The following is a 16,303-nucleotide window of genomic DNA, read 5'->3' as shown; positions in this document are numbered from 1 at the left end:
AAGTTTTAACGTGGTGTCATTCTGGTCTAAAAGCACAATGTTTCGAATAGGAATGAATTCTGCGCATGTGCGTGAACTCGACTCCTAAAATTTCTCTTGAATATAGAAATATTTTGACATAAAATTTTATTTTAGTAGTATAAGATTTGGAAAAGTTCATAGTAAGTGTGGGATTAAAGGATAAAAATATATAAAAAAATTTTAAAAAAAAGAAAAGAAAAATATATTCAAAAAGTTCTCAGTTTCGAGACTCGAACTGAAGACCAGCAAAACTAGATGGCTCGTGCTGCCGATCTGGCCACGAAGCTTCGTACCCGCAGCGCGTCTGAATGGTCTTAGACTCTCATTATGTTTATCCACTAAAAGTTTTAACGTGGTGTCATTCTGGTCTAAAAGCACAATGTTTTGAATAGGAATGAATTCTGCGCATGTGCGTGAACTCGACTCTTAAAATTTCTCTTGAATATAGAAATATTTTAACATAAAATTTTATTTTAGTAGTATAAGATTTGGAAAGGTTCGTAGTAAGTGTGGGAATAAAGGATAAAAATATCTAAAAAAAATGTAAAAAAAAGAAAAGAAAAATATATTGAAAAAGTTCTCAGTTTCGAGACTCGAACTGAAGACCAGCAAAACTAGATGGCTCGTGCTGCCGATCTGGCCACGAAGCTTCGTACCCGCAGCGCGTCTGAATGGTCTAAGACTCTCATTATGATTATCCACTAAAAGTTTTAACGTGGTGTCAATCTGGTCTAAAAGTACAATGTTTTGAATAGGAATGAATTCTGCGCATGTGCATGAACTCGACTCCTAAAATTTCTCTTGAATATAGAAATATTTTGACATAAAATTTTATTTTACTAGTATAAGATTTGGGAAAGTTCGTAGTAAGCGTTGGAATAAAGGATAAAAATATCTAAAAAAAATGTAAAAAAAAGAAAAGAAAAATATATTGAAAAAGTTCTCAGTTTCGAGACTCGAACTGAAGACCAGCAAAACTAGATGGCTCGTGCTGCCGATCTGGCCACGAAGCTTCGTACCCGCAGCGCGTCTGAATGGTCTAAGACTCTCATTATGATTATCCACTAAAAGTTTTAACGTGGTGTCAATCTGGTCTAAAAGCACAATGTTTTGAATAGGAATGAATTCTGCGCATGTGCATGAACTCGACTCCTAAAATTTCTCTTGAATATAGAAATATTTTGACATAAAATTTTATTTTACTAGTATAAGATTTGGGAAAGTTCGTAGTAAGTGTGGGAATAAAGGATAAAAATATCTAAAAAAAAATGTAAAAAAAATAAAAGAAAAATATATTGAAAAAGTTCTCAGTTTCGAGACTCGAACTGAAGACCAGCAAAACTAGATGGCTCGTGCTGCCGATCTGGCCACGAAGCTTCGTACCCGCAGCGCGTCTGAATGGTCTAAGACTCTCATTATGATTATCCACTAAAAGTTTTAACGTGGTGTCATTCTGGTCTAAAAGCAGAATGTTTTGAATAGGAATGAATTCTGCGCATGTGCGTGAACTCTACACCTAAAATTTCTCTTGAATATAGAAATATTTTGACATAAAATTTTAATTTAGTAGTATAAGATTTGGAAAAGTTCATAGTAAGTGTGGGATTAAAGGATAAAGATATCTAAAAAAAATGTAAAAAAAAGAAAAGAAAAATATATTTAAAAAGTTCTCAGTTTCGAGACTCGAACTGAAGACCAGGAAAACTAGATGGCTCGTGCTGCCGATCTGGCCACGAAGCTTCGTACCCGCAGCGCGCCTGAATGGTCTAAGACTCTCATTATGATTATCCACTAAAGGTTTTAACGTGGTGTCATTCTGGTCTAAAAGCACAATGTTTTGAATAGGAATGAATTCTGCGTATGTGCGTGAACTCTCTCCTAAAATTCCTCTTGAATATAGAAATGTTTTGACATAAAATTTTATTTTAGTAGTATAAGATTTGGAAAAGTTCGTAGTAAGTGTGGGAATAAAGGATAAAAATATCTAAGAAAAATGTAAAAAAAAGAAAAGAAAAATATGTTTAAAAAGTTCTCAGTTTCGAGACTCGAACTGAAGACCAGCAAAACTAGATGGCTCGTGCTGCCGATCTGGCCACGAAGCTTCGTACCCGCAGCGCGTCTGAAAGGTCTAAGACTCTCATTATGATTATCCACTAAAAGTTTTAACGTGGTGTCATTCTGGTCTAAAATCACAATGTTTTGAATACGACTGAATTCTGCGCATGTGCATGAACTCGACTCTTAAAATTTCTCTTGAATATAGAAATATTTTGACATAAAATTTTATTTCAGTAGTATAAGATTTGGAAAAGTTCGTAGTAAGTGTGGGAATAAAGGATAAAAATATCTGAAAAAAATGTAAAAAAAAGAAAAGAAAAATATATTGAAAAAGTTCTCAGTTTCGAGACTCGAACTGAAGACCAGCAAAACTAGATGGCTCGTGCTGCCGATCTGGCCACGAAGCTTCGTACCCGCAGCGCGTCTGAATGGTCTAAGACTCTCATTATGATTATCCACTAAAAGTTTTAACGTGCTGTCATTCTGTTCTAACAGCACAATGTTTTGAATAGGAATGAATTCTGCGCATGTGCGTGAACTCGACTCTTAAAATTTCTCTTGAATATAGAAATATTTTAACATAAAATTTTATTTTAGTAGTATAAGATTTGGAAAGGTTCGTAGTAAGTGCGGGAATAAAGGATAAAAATATCTAAAAAAAATGTAAAAAAAAGAAAAGAAAAATATATTGAAAAAGTTCTCAGTTTCGAGACTCGATCTGAAGACCAGCAAAACTAGATGGCTCGTGCTGCCGATCTGGCCACGAAGCTTCGTACCCGCAGCGCGCCTGAATGGTCTAAGACTCTCATTATGATTATCCACTAAAAGTTTTAACGTGGTGTCATTCTGGTCTAAAATCACAATGTTTTGAATACGACTGAATTCTGCGCATGTGCATGAACTCGACTCCTAAAATTTCTCTTGAATATAGAAATATTTTGACATAAAATTTTATTTTACTAGTATAAGATTTGGAAAAGTTCGTAGTAAGTGTGGGAATAAAGGATAAAAATATCTAAAAAAGATGTAAAAAAAGAAAAGAAAAATATATTGAAAAAGTTCTCAGTTTCGAGACTCGAACTGAAGACCAGCAAAACTAGATGGCTCGTGCTGCCGATCTGGCCACGAAGCTTCGTACCCGCAGCGCGTCTGAATGGTCTAAGACTCGCATTATGATTATCCACTAAAAGTTTTAACGTGGTGTCATTCTGGTCTAAAAGCACAATGTTTCGAATAGGAATGAATTCTGCGCATGAATTATGCGCATGTGCATGAACTCGACTCCTAAAATTTCTCTTGAATATAGAAATATTTTGACATAAAATTTTATTTTACTAGTATAAGATTTGGAAAAGTTCGTAGTAAGTGTGGGAATAAAGGATAAAAATATCTAAAAAAAATGTAAAAAAAGAAAAGAAAAATATATTTAAAAAGTTATCTGTTTCGAGACTCGAACTGAAGACCAGCAAAACTAGATGGCTCGTGCTGCCGATCTGGCCACGAAGCTTCGTACCCGCAGCGCGTCTGAATGGTCTTAGACTCTCATTATGTTTATCCACTAAAAGTCTTAACGTGGTGTCATTCTGGTCTAAAAGCACAATGTTTTGAATAGGACTGAATTATGCGCATGTGCATGAACTCGACTCCTAAAATTTCTCTTGAATATAGAAATATTTTGACATAAAATTTTATTTTAGTAGTATAAGTTTAGCAACCGTTCGTAGTAAGTGTGGGAATAAAGGATAAAAATATCTAAAAAAAAATGTAAAAAAAAGAGAAGAAAAATATATTTAAAAAGTTCTCAGTTTCGAGACTCGAACTGAAGACCAGTAAAACTAGATGGCTCGTGCTGCCGATCTAGAAACGAAGCTTCGTACCCGCAGCGTGTCTGAATGGTCTAAGACTCTCATTATGATTATCCACTAAAAGTTTTAACGTGGTGTCATTCTGGTCTAAAAGCACAATGTTTTGAAAAGGAATGAATTCTGCGCATGTGCGTGAACTCGACTCCTAAAATTTCTCTTGAATATAGAAATATTTTGACATAAAATTTTATTTTAGTAGTATAACTTTAGCAACCGTTCGTAGTAAGTGTGGGAATAAAGGATAAAAATATCTAAAAAAAAAAATGTAAAAAAAAGAGAAGAAAAATATATTTAAAAAGTTCTCAGTTTCGAGACTCGAACTGAAGACCAGTAAAACTAGATGGCTCGTGCTGCCGATCTAGAAACGAAGCTTCGTACCCGCAGCGTGTCTGAATGGTCTAAGACCCTCATTATGATTATCCACTAAAAGTTTTAACGTGGTGTCATTCTGGTCTAAAAGCACAATGTTTCGAATAGGAATGAATTCTGCGCATGAATTATGCGCATGTGCATGAACTCGACTCCTAAAATTTCTCTTGAATATAGAAATATTTTGACATAAAATTTTATTTTACTAGTATAAGATTTGGAAAAGTTCGTAGTAAGTGTGGGAATAAAGGATAAAAATATATAAAAAAAATGTAAAAAAAGAAAAGAAAAATATATTTAAAAAGTTATCAGTTTCGAGACTCGAACTGAAGACCAGCAAAACTAGATGGCTCGTGCTGCCGATCTGGCCACGAAGCTTCGTACCCGCAGCGCGTCTGAATGGTCTTAGACTCTCATTATGTTTATCCACTAAAAGTCTTAACGTGGTGTCATTCTGGTCTAAAAGCACAATGTTTTGAATAGGACTGAATTATGCGCATGTGCATGAACTCGACTCCTAAAATTTCTCTTGAATATAGAAATATTTTGACATAAAATTTTATTTTAGTAGTATAAGTTTAGCAACCGTTCGTAGTAAGTGTGGGAATAAAGGATAAAAATATCTAAAAAAAAAAATGTAAAAAAAAGAGAAGAAAAATATATTTAAAAAGTTCTCAGTTTCGAGACTCGAACTGAAGACCAGTAAAACTAGATGGCTCGTGCTGCCGATCTAGAAACGAAGCTTCGTACCCGCAGCGTGTCTGAATGGTCTAAGACTCTCATTATGATTATCCACTAAAAGTTTTAACGTGGTGTCATTCTGGTCTAAAAGCACAATGTTTTGAAAAGGAATGAATTCTGCGTATGTGCGTGAACTCGACTCCTAAAATTTCTCTTGAATATAGAAATGTTTTGACATAAAATTTTATTTTAGTAGTATAAGATTTGGAAAAGTTCGTAGTAAGTGTGGGAATAAAGGATAAAAATATCTAAGAAAAATGTAAAAAAAAGAAAAGAAAAATATATTTAAAAAGTTCTCAGTTTCGAGACTCGAACTGAAGACCAGCAAAACTAGATGGCTCGTGCTGCCGATCTGGCCACGAAGCTTCGTACCCGCAGCGCGTCTGAATGGTCTAAGACTCTCAATATGATTATCCATTAAAAGTTTTAACGTGGTGTCATTCTGGTCTAAAAGCCCAATGTTTTGAATAGGAATGAATTCTGCGCATGTGCGTGAACTCGACTCCTAATATTTATCTTGAATATAGAAATATTTTGACATAAAATTTTATTTTAGTAGTATAAAATTTGGAAAAGTTCGTAGTAAGTGTGGGAATAAAGGATAAAAATATCTAAGAAAAATGTAAAAAAAAGAAAAGAAAAATATATTTAAAAAGTTCTCAGTTTCGAGACTCGAACTGAAGACCAGCAAAACTAGATGGCTCGTGCTGCCGATCTGGCCACGAAGCTTCGTACTCGCAGCGCGTCTGAATGGTCTAAGACTCTCATTATGATTATCCACTAAAAGTTTTAACGTGGTGTCATTCTGGTCTAAAAGCACAATGTTTTGAATGGGAATGAATTCTGCGCATGTGCGTGAACTCGACTCTTAAAATTTCTCTTGAATATAGAAATATTTTGACATAAAATTTTATTTTAGTAGTATAAGATTTCGAAAAGTTCGTAGTAAGTGTGGGATTAAAGGATAAAAATATATAAAAAAATTGTAAAAAAAAAGAAAAGAAAAATATATTCAAAAAGTTCTCAGTTTCGAGACTTGAACTGAAGACCAGCAAAACTAGATGGCTCGTGCTGCCGATCTGGCCACGAAGCTTCGTACCCGCAGCGCGTCTGAATGGTCTAAGACTCTCATTATGATTATCCACTAAAAGTTTTAACGTGGTGTCATTCTGGTCTAAAAGCACAATGTTTTGAATAGGAATGAATTCTGCGCATGTGCGCGAACTCGACTTCTAAAATTTCTCTTGAATATAGAAATATTTTGACACAAAATTTTATTTTAGTAGTATAAGATTTTGAAAAGTTCGTAGTAAGTGTGGGAATAAAGGATAAAAATATCTAAAAAAAATGTAAAAAAAAGAAAAGAAAAATATATTTAAAAAGTTCTCAGTTTCGAGACTCGAACTGAAGACCAGCAAAACTAGATGGCTCGTGCTGCCGATTTGGCCACGAAGCTTCGCACCCGCAGCGCGTCTGAATGGTCTTAGACTCTCATTATGTTTATCCACTAAAATTTTTAACGTGGTGTCATTCTGGTCTAAAAGCACAATGTTTTGAATAGGACTGAATTATGCGCACGTGCATGAACTCGACTCCTAAAATTTCTCTTGAATATAGAAATATTTTGACATAAAATTTTATTTTACTAGTATAAGATTTGGAAAAGTTCGTAGTAAGTGTGGGAATAAAGGATAAAAAATATAAAAAAAAAATGTAAAAAAAAGAAAAGAAAAATATATTTAAAAAGTTCTCATTTTCGAGACTCGAACTGAAGACCAGCAAAACTAGATGGCTAGTGCTGCCGATCTGGCCACGAAGCTTCATACCCGCAGCGCGTCTGAATGGTCTAAGACTCTCATTATGATTATCCACTAAAGTTTTAACGTGGTGTCATTCTGGTCTAAAAGCACAATGTTTTGAATAGGAATGAATTCTGCGCATGTGCGTGAACTCGACTCCTAAAATTTCTCTTGAATATAGAAATATTTTGACATAAAATTTTATTTTAGTAGTATAAGATTTGGAAAAGTTCGTAGTAAGTGTGGGAATAAAGGATAAAAATATCTAAGAAAAATGTAAAAAAAAGAAAAGAAAAATATATTTAAAAAGTTCTCAGTTTCGAGACTCGAACTGAAGACCAGCAAAACTAGATGGCTCGCGCTGCCGATCTGGCCACGAAGCGTCGTACCCGCACCGCGTCTGAATGGTCTAAGACTCACATTATGATAATCCACTAAAAGTTTTAACGTGGTGTCATTCTGGTGTAAAAGCACAATGTTTTGAATAGGAATGAATTCTGCGCATGTGCGTGAACTCGACTTCTAATATTTATCTTGAATATAGAAATATTTTGACATAAAATTTTATTTTAGTAGTATAAAATTTGGAAAAGTTCGTAGTAAGTGTGGGAATAAAGGATAAAAATATCTAAGAAAAATGTAAAAAAAAGAAAAGAAAAATATATTTAAAAAGTTCTCAGTTTCGAGACTCGAACTGAAGACCAGCAAAACTAGATGGCTCGTGCTGCCGATCTGGCCACGAAGCTTCGTACCCGCAGCGCGTCTGAATGGTCTAAGACTCTCATTATGATTATCCACTAAAAGTTTTAACGTGGTGTCATTCTGGTCTAAAAGCACAATGTTTTGAATGGGAATGAATTCTGCGCATGTGCGTGAACTCGACTCTTAAAATTTCTCTTGAATATAGAAATATTTTGACATAAAATTTTATTTTAGTAGTATAAGATTTCGAAAAGTTCGTAGTAAGTGTGGGATTAAAGGATAAAAATATATAAAAAAATTGTAAAAAAAAAGAAAAGAAAAATATATTCAAAAAGTTCTCAGTTTCGAGACTCGAACTGAAGACCAGCAAAACTAGATGGCTCGTGCTGCCGATCTGGCCACGAAGCTTCGTACCCGCAGCGCGTCTGAATGGTCTAAGACTCTCATTATGATTATCCACTAAAAGTTTTAACGTGGTGTCATTCTGGTCTAAAAGCACAATGTTTTGAATAGGAATGAATTCTGCGCATGTGCGTGAACTCGACTTCTAATATTTATCTTGAATATAGAAATATTTTGACATAAAATTTTATTTTAGTAGTATAAAATTTGGAAAAGTTCGTAGTAAGTGTGGGAATAAAGGATAAAAATATCTAAGAAAAATGTAAAAAAAAGAAAAGAAAAATATATTTAAAAAGTTCTCAGTTTCGAGACTCGAACTGAAGACCAGCAAAACTAGATGGCTCGTGCTGCCGATCTGGCCACGAAGCTTCGTACCCGCAGCGCGTCTGAATGGTCTAAGACTCTCATTATGATTATCCACTAAAAGTTTTAACGTGGTGTCATTCTGGTCTAAAAGCACAGTGTTTTGAATGGGAATGAATTCTGCGCATGTGCGTGAACTCGACTCTTAAAATTTCTCTTGAATATAGAAATATTTTGACATAAAATTTTATTTTAGTAGTATAAGATTTCGAAAAGTTCGTAGTAAGTGTGGGATTAAAGGATAAAAATATATAAAAAAATTGTAAAAAAAAAGAAAAGAAAAATATATTCAAAAAGTTCTCAGTTTCGAGACTCGAACTGAAGACCAGCAAAACTAGATGGCTCGTGCTGCCGATCTGGCCACGAAGCTTCGTACCCGCAGCGCGTCTGAATGGTCTAAGACTCTCATTATGATTATCCACTAAAAGTTTTAACGTGGTGTCATTCTGGTCTAAAAGCACAATGTTTTGAATAGGAATGAATTCTGCGCATGTGCGCGAACTCGACTTCTAAAATTTCTCTTGAATATAGAAATATTTTGACACAAAATTTTATTTTAGTAGTATAAGATTTTGAAAAGTTCGTAGTAAGTGTGGGAATAAAGGATAAAAATATCTAAAAAAAATGTAAAAAAAAGAAAAGAAAAATATATTTAAAAAGTTCTCAGTTTCGAGACTCGAACTGAAGACCAGCAAAACTAGATGGCTAGTGCTGCCGATCTGGCCACGAAGCTTCGTACCCGCAGCGCGTCTGAATGGTCTAAGACTCTCATTATGATTATCCACTAAAAGTTTTAACGTGGTGTCATTCTGGTCTAAAAGCACAATGTTTTGAATGGGAATGAATTCTGCGCATGTGCGTGAACTCGACTTCTAATATTTATCTTGAATATAGAAATATTTTGACATAAAATTTTATTTTAGTAGTATAAAATTTGGAAAAGTTCGTAGTAAGTGTGGGAATAAAGGATAAAAATATCTAAGAAAAATGTAAAAAAAAGAAAAGAAAAATATATTTAAAAAGTTCTCAGTTTCGAGACTCGAACTGAAGACCAGCAAAACTAGATGGCTCGTGCTGCCGATCTGGCCACGAAGCTTCGTACCCGCAGCGCGTCTGAATGGTCTAAGACTCTCATTATGATTATCCACTAAAAGTTTTAACGTGGTGTCATTCTGGTCTAAAAGCACAATGTTTTGAATGGGAATGAATTCTGCGCATGTGCGTGAACTCGACTCTTAAAATTTCTCTTGAATATAGAAATATTTTGACATAAAATTTTATTTTAGTAGTATAAGATTTCGAAAAGTTCGTAGTAAGTGTGGGATTAAAGGATAAAAATATATAAAAAAATTGTAAAAAAAAAGAAAAGAAAAATATATTCAAAAAGTTCTCAGTTTCGAGACTCGAACTGAAGACCAGCAAAACTAGATGGCTCGTGCTGCCGATCTGGCCACGAAGCTTCGTACCCGCAGCGCGTCTGAATGGTCTAAGACTCTCATTATGATTATCCACTAAAAGTTTTAACGTGGTGTCATTCTGGTCTAAAAGCACAATGTTTTGAATAGGAATGAATTCTGCGCATGTGCGCGAACTCGACTTCTAAAATTTCTCTTGAATATAGAAATATTTTGACACAAAATTTTATTTTAGTAGTATAAGATTTTGAAAAGTTCGTAGTAAGTGTGGGAATAAAGGATAAAAATATCTAAAAAAAATGTAAAAAAAAGAAAAGAAAAATATATTTAAAAAGTTCTCAGTTTCGAGACTCGAACTGAAGACCAGCAAAACTAGATGGCTAGTGCTGCCGATCTGGCCACGAAGCTTCGTACCCGCAGCGCGTCTGAATGGTCTAAGACTCTCATTATGATTATCCACTAAAAGTTTTAACGTGGTGTCATTCTGGTCTAAAAGCACAATGTTTTGAATGGGAATGAATTCTGCGCATGTGCGTGAACTCGACTCTTAAAATTTCTCTTGAATATAGAAATATTTTGACATAAAATTTTATTTTAGTAGTATAAGATTTCGAAAAGTTCGTAGTAAGTGTGGGATTAAAGGATAAAAATATATAAAAAAATTGTAAAAAAAAAGAAAAGAAAAATATATTCAAAAAGTTCTCAGTTTCGAGACTCGAACTGAAGACCAGCAAAACTAGATGGCTCGTGCTGCCGATCTGGCCACGAAGCTTCGTACCCGCAGCGCGTCTGAATGGTCTAAGACTCTCATTATGATTATCCACTAAAAGTTTTAACGTGGTGTCATTCTGGTCTAAAAGCACAATGTTTTGAATAGGAATGAATTCTGCGCATGTGCGTGAACTCGACTTCTAATATTTATCTTGAATATAGAAATATTTTGACATAAAATTTTATTTTAGTAGTATAAAATTTGGAAAAGTTCGTAGTAAGTGTGGGAATAAAGGATAAAAATATCTAAGAAAAATGTAAAAAAAAGAAAAGAAAAATATATTTAAAAAGTTCTCAGTTTCGAGACTCGAACTGAAGACCAGCAAAACTAGATGGCTCGTGCTGCCGATCTGGTAACGAAGCTTCGTACCCGCAGCGCGTCTGAATGGTCTAAGACTCTCATTATGATTATCCACTAAAAGTTTTAACGTGGTGTCATTCTGGTCTAAAAGCACAATGTTTTGAATGGGAATGAATTCTGCGCATGTGCGTGAACTCGACTCTTAAAATTTCTCTTGAATATAGAAATATTTTGACATAAAATTTTATTTTAGTAGTATAAGATTTCGAAAAGTTCGTAGTAAGTGTGGGATTAAAGGATAAAAATATATAAAAAAATTGTAAAAAAAAAGAAAAGAAAAATATATTCAAAAAGTTCTCAGTTTCGAGACTCGAACTGAAGACCAGCAAAACTAGATGGCTCGTGCTGCCGATCTGGCCACGAAGCTTCGTACCCGCAGCGCGTCTGAATGGTCTAAGACTCTCATTATGATTATCCACTAAAAGTTTTAACGTGGTGTCATTCTGGTCTAAAAGCACAATGTTTTGAATAGGAATGAATTCTGCGCATGTGCGCGAACTCGACTTCTAAAATTTCTCTTGAATATAGAAATATTTTGACACAAAATTTTATTTTAGTAGTATAAGATTTTGAAAAGTTCGTAGTAAGTGTGGGAATAAAGGATAAAAATATCTAAAAAAAATGTAAAAAAAAGAAAAGAAAAATATATTTAAAAAGTTCTCAGTTTCGAGACTCGAACTGAAGACCAGCAAAACTAGATGGCTCGTGCTGCCGATTTGGCCACGAAGCTTCGCACCCGCAGCGCGTCTGAATGGTCTTAGACTCTCATTATGTTTATCCACTAAAATTTTTAACGTGGTGTCATTCTGGTCTAAAAGCCAATGTTTTGAATAGGACTGAATTATGCGCACGTGCATGAACTCGACTCCTAAAATTTCTCTTGAATATAGAAATATTTTGACATAAAATTTTATTTTACTAGTATAAGATTTGGAAAAGTTCGTAGTAAGTGTGGGAATAAAGGATAAAAAATATTAAAAAAAATGTAAAAAAAAGAAAAGAAAAATATATTTAAAAAGTTCTCATTTTCGAGACTCGAACTGAAGACCAGCAAAACTAGATGGCTAGTGCTGCCGATCTGGCCACGAAGCTTCGTACCCGCAGCGCGTCTGAATGGTCTAAGACTCTCATTATGATTATCCACTAAAGTTTTAACGTGGTGTCATTCTGGTCTAAAAGCACAATGTTTTGAATAGGAATGAATTCTGCGCATGTGCGTGAACTCGACTCCTAAAATTTCTCTTGAATGAAGAAATATTTTGACACAAAATTTTATTTTAGTAGTATAAGATTTTGAAAAGTTCGTAGTAAGTGTGGGAATAAAGGATAAAAATATCTAAAAAAAATGTAAAAAAAAGAAAAGAAAAATATATTTAAAAAGTTATCAGTTTCGAGACTCGAACTGAAGACCAGCAAAACTAGATGGCTCGTGCTGCCGATCTGGCCACGAAGCTTCGTACTCGCAGCGCGTCTGAATTATCTAAGACTCTCATTATGATTATCCACTAAAAGTTTTAACGTGGTGTCATTCTGGTCTAAAAGCACAATGTTTTGAATAGGAATGAATTCTGCGCATGTGCGTGAACTCGACTCCTAAAATTTCTCTTGAATATAGAAATATTTTGACATAAAATTTTATTTTAGTAGTATAAGATTTGGAAAAGTTCGTAGTAAGTGTGGGATTAAAAGATAATAATATATAAAAAAATTGTAAAAAAAAAATATATTTAAAAAGTTCTCAGTTTCGAGACTCGAACTGAAGACCAGCAAAACTAGATGTCTCGTGCTGCCGATCTGGCCACGAAGCTTCGTACCCGCAGAGCGTCTGAATGGTCTAAGACTCTCATTATGATTATCCACTAAAAGTTTTAACGTGGTGTCATTCTGGTCTAAAAGCACAAAGTTTTGAATAGGAATGAATTCTGCGCATGTGCGTGAACTCGACTCCTAAAATTTGTCTTGAATATAAAAATATTTTGACATAAAATTTTATTTTAGTAGTATAAGATTTGGAAAAGTTCGTAGTAAGTGTGGGAATAAAGGATAAAAATATATAAAAAAAATGAAAAGAAAAATATATTGAAAAAGTTCTCAGTTTCGAGACTGGAACTGGAGACCAGCAAAACTAGATGGCTCGTGCTGCCGATCTGGCCACGAAGCTTCGTACCCGCAACGCGTCTGAATGGTCTAAGACTCTCATTACGATTATCCACTAAAAGTTTTAACGTGGTGTCATTCTGGTCTAAAAGCACAATGTTTTGAATTGGAATGAATTCTGCGCATGTGCGTGAACTCGACTCCTAAAATTTCTCTTGAATGTAGAAATATTTTGACACAAAATTTTATTTTAGTAGTATAAGATTTTGAAAAGTTCGTAGTAAGTGTGGGAATAAAGGATAAAAATATCTAAAAAAAATGTAAAAAAAAGAAAAGAAAAATATATTTAAAAAGTTCTCAGTTTCGAGACTCGAACTGAAGACCAGCAAAACTAAAAGGCTCGTGCTGCCGATATGGCCACGAAGCTTCGTACTCGCAGCGCGTCTGAATTGTCTAAGACTCTCATTATGATTATCCACTAAAAGTTTTAACGTGGTGTCATTCTGGTCTAAAAGCACAATGTTTGAATAGGAATGAATTCTGCGCATGTGCGTGAACTCAACTCCTAAAATTTCTCTTGAATATAGAATCATTTTGACATAAAATTTTATTTTACTAGTATAAGGTTTTTAAAAGTTCGTAGTAAGTGTGGGAATAAAGGATAAAAATATATAAAAAAAATGTAAAAAAAAAGAAAAGAAAAATATATTTAAAAAGTTCTCAGTTTCGAGACGCGAACTGAAGACCAGCAAAACTAGATGGCTCGTGCTGCCGATCTGGCCACGAAGCTTCGTACCCGCAGCCCGTCTGAATGGTCTAAGACTCTCATTATGATTATCCACTAAAAGTTTTAACGTGGTGTTTTTCTGGTCTAAAAGCACAATGTTTTGAATAGGAATGAATTCTGCGCATGTGCGTGAACTCGACTCCTAACATTTCTCTTGAATATAGAAATATTTTGACATAAAATTTTATTTTAGTAGTATAAGATTTGGAAAAGTTCGTAGTAAGTGTGGGAATAAAGGATAAAAATATATAAAAAAAATGAAAAGAAAAATATATTGAAAAAGTTCTCAGTTTCGAGACTGGAACTGGAGACCAGCAAAACTAGATGGCTCGTGCTGCCGATCTGGCCACGAAGCTTCGTACCCGCAACGCGTCTGAATGGTCTAAGACTCTCATTACGATTATCCACTAAAAGTTTTAACGTGGTGTCATTCTGGTCTAAAAGCACAATGTTTTGAATTGGAATGAATTCTGCGCATGTGCGTGAACTCGACTCCTAAAATTTCTCTTGAATGTAGAAATATTTTGACACAAAATTTTATTTTAGTAGTATAAGATTTTGAAAAGTTCGTAGTAAGTGTGGGAATAAAGGATAAAAATATCTAAAAAAAAATGTAAAAAAAAGAAAAGAAAAATATATTTAAAAAGTTCTCAGTTTCGAGCCTCGAACTGAAGACCAGCAAAACTAGATGGCTCGTGCTGCCGATATGGCCACGAAGCTTCGTACTCGCAGCGCGTCTGAATTGTCTAAGACTCTCATTATGATTATCCACTAAAAGTTTTAACGTGGTGTCATTCTGGTCTAAAAGCACAATGTTTGAATAGGAATGAATTCTGCGCATGTGCGTGAACTCAACTCCTAAAATTTCTCTTGAATATAGAATCATTTTGACATAAAATTTTATTTTACTAGTATAAGGTTTTTAAAAGTTCGTAGTAAGTGTGGGAATAAAGGATAAAAATATATAAAAAAAATGTAAAAAAAAGAAAAGAAAAATATATTTAAAAAGTTCTCAGTTTCGAGACTCGAACTGAAGACCAGCAAAACTAGATGGCTCGTGCTGCCGATCTGGCCACGAAGCTTCGTACCCGCAGCCCGTCTGAATGGTCTAAGACTCTCATTATTATTATCCACTAAAAGTTTTAACGTGGTGTTTTTCTGGTCTAAAAGCACAATGTTTTGAATAGGAATGAATTCTGCGCATGTGCGTGAACTCGACTCCTAACATTTCTCTTGAATATAGAAATATTTTGACATAAAATTTTATTTTAGTAGTATAAGATTTGGAAAAGTTCGTAGTAAGTGTGGGAATAAAGGATAAAAATATATAAAAAAAATGAAAAGAAAAATATATTGAAAAAGTTCTCAGTTTCGAGACTGGAACTGGAGACCAGCAAAACTAGATGGCTCGTGCTGCCGATCTGGCCACGAAGCTTCGTACCCGCAACGCGTCTGAATGGTCTAAGACTCTCATTACGATTATCCACTAAAAGTTTTAACGTGGTGTCATTCTGGTCTAAAAGCACAATGTTTTGAATTGGAATGAATTCTGCGCATGTGCGTGAACTCGACTCCTAAAATTTCTCTTGAATGTAGAAATATTTTGACACAAAATTTTATTTTAGTAGTATAAGATTTTGAAAAGTTCGTAGTAAGTGTGGGAATAAAGGATAAAAATATCTAAAAAAATGTAAAAAAAAGAAAAGAAAAATATATTTAAAAAGTTCTCAGTTTCGAGACTCGAACTGAAGACCAGCAAAACTAGATGGCTCGTGCTGCCGATATGGCCACGAAGCTTCGTACTCGCAGCGCGTCTGAATTGTCTAAGACTCTCATTATGATTATCCACTAAAAGTTTTAACGTGGTGTCATTCTGGTCTAAAAGCACAATGTTTTGAATTGGAATGAATTCTGCGCATGTGCGTGAACTCGACTCCTAAAATTTCTCTTGAATGTAGAAATATTTTGACACAAAATTTTATTTTAGTAGTATAAGATTTTGAAAAGTTCGTAGTAAGTGTGGGAATAAAGGATAAAAATATCTAAAAAAAAATGTAAAAAAAAGAAAAGAAAAATATATTTAAAAAGTTCTCAGTTTCGAGCCTCGAACTGAAGACCAGCAAAACTAGATGGCTCGTGCTGCCGATATGGCCACGAAGCTTCGTACTCGCAGCGCGTCTGAATTGTCTAAGACTCTCATTATGATTATCCACTAAAAGTTTTAACGTGGTGTCATTCTGGTCTAAAAGCACAATGTTTGAATAGGAATGAATTCTGCGCATGTGCGTGAACTCAACTCCTAAAATTTCTCTTGAATATAGAATCATTTTGACATAAAATTTTATTTTACTTGTATAAGGTTTTTAAAAGTTCGTAGTAAGTGTGGGAATAAAGGATAAAAATATATAAAAAAAATGTAAAAAAAAGAAAAGAAAAATATATTTAAAAAGTTCTCAGTTTCGAGACTCGAACTGAAGACCAGCAAAACTAGATGGCTCGTGCTGCCGATCTGGCCACGAAGCTTCGTACCCGCAGCCCGTCTGAATGGTCTA

Source organism: Argiope bruennichi, chromosome X2 (assembly GCF_947563725.1).
Source record: "Argiope bruennichi chromosome X2, qqArgBrue1.1, whole genome shotgun sequence".
Taxonomy (NCBI): Eukaryota; Metazoa; Arthropoda; class Arachnida; order Araneae; family Araneidae; genus Argiope; species Argiope bruennichi.
The sequence above is the reverse complement of the archived record's forward strand: the minus strand, read 5'-3'. Positions refer to the sequence as shown.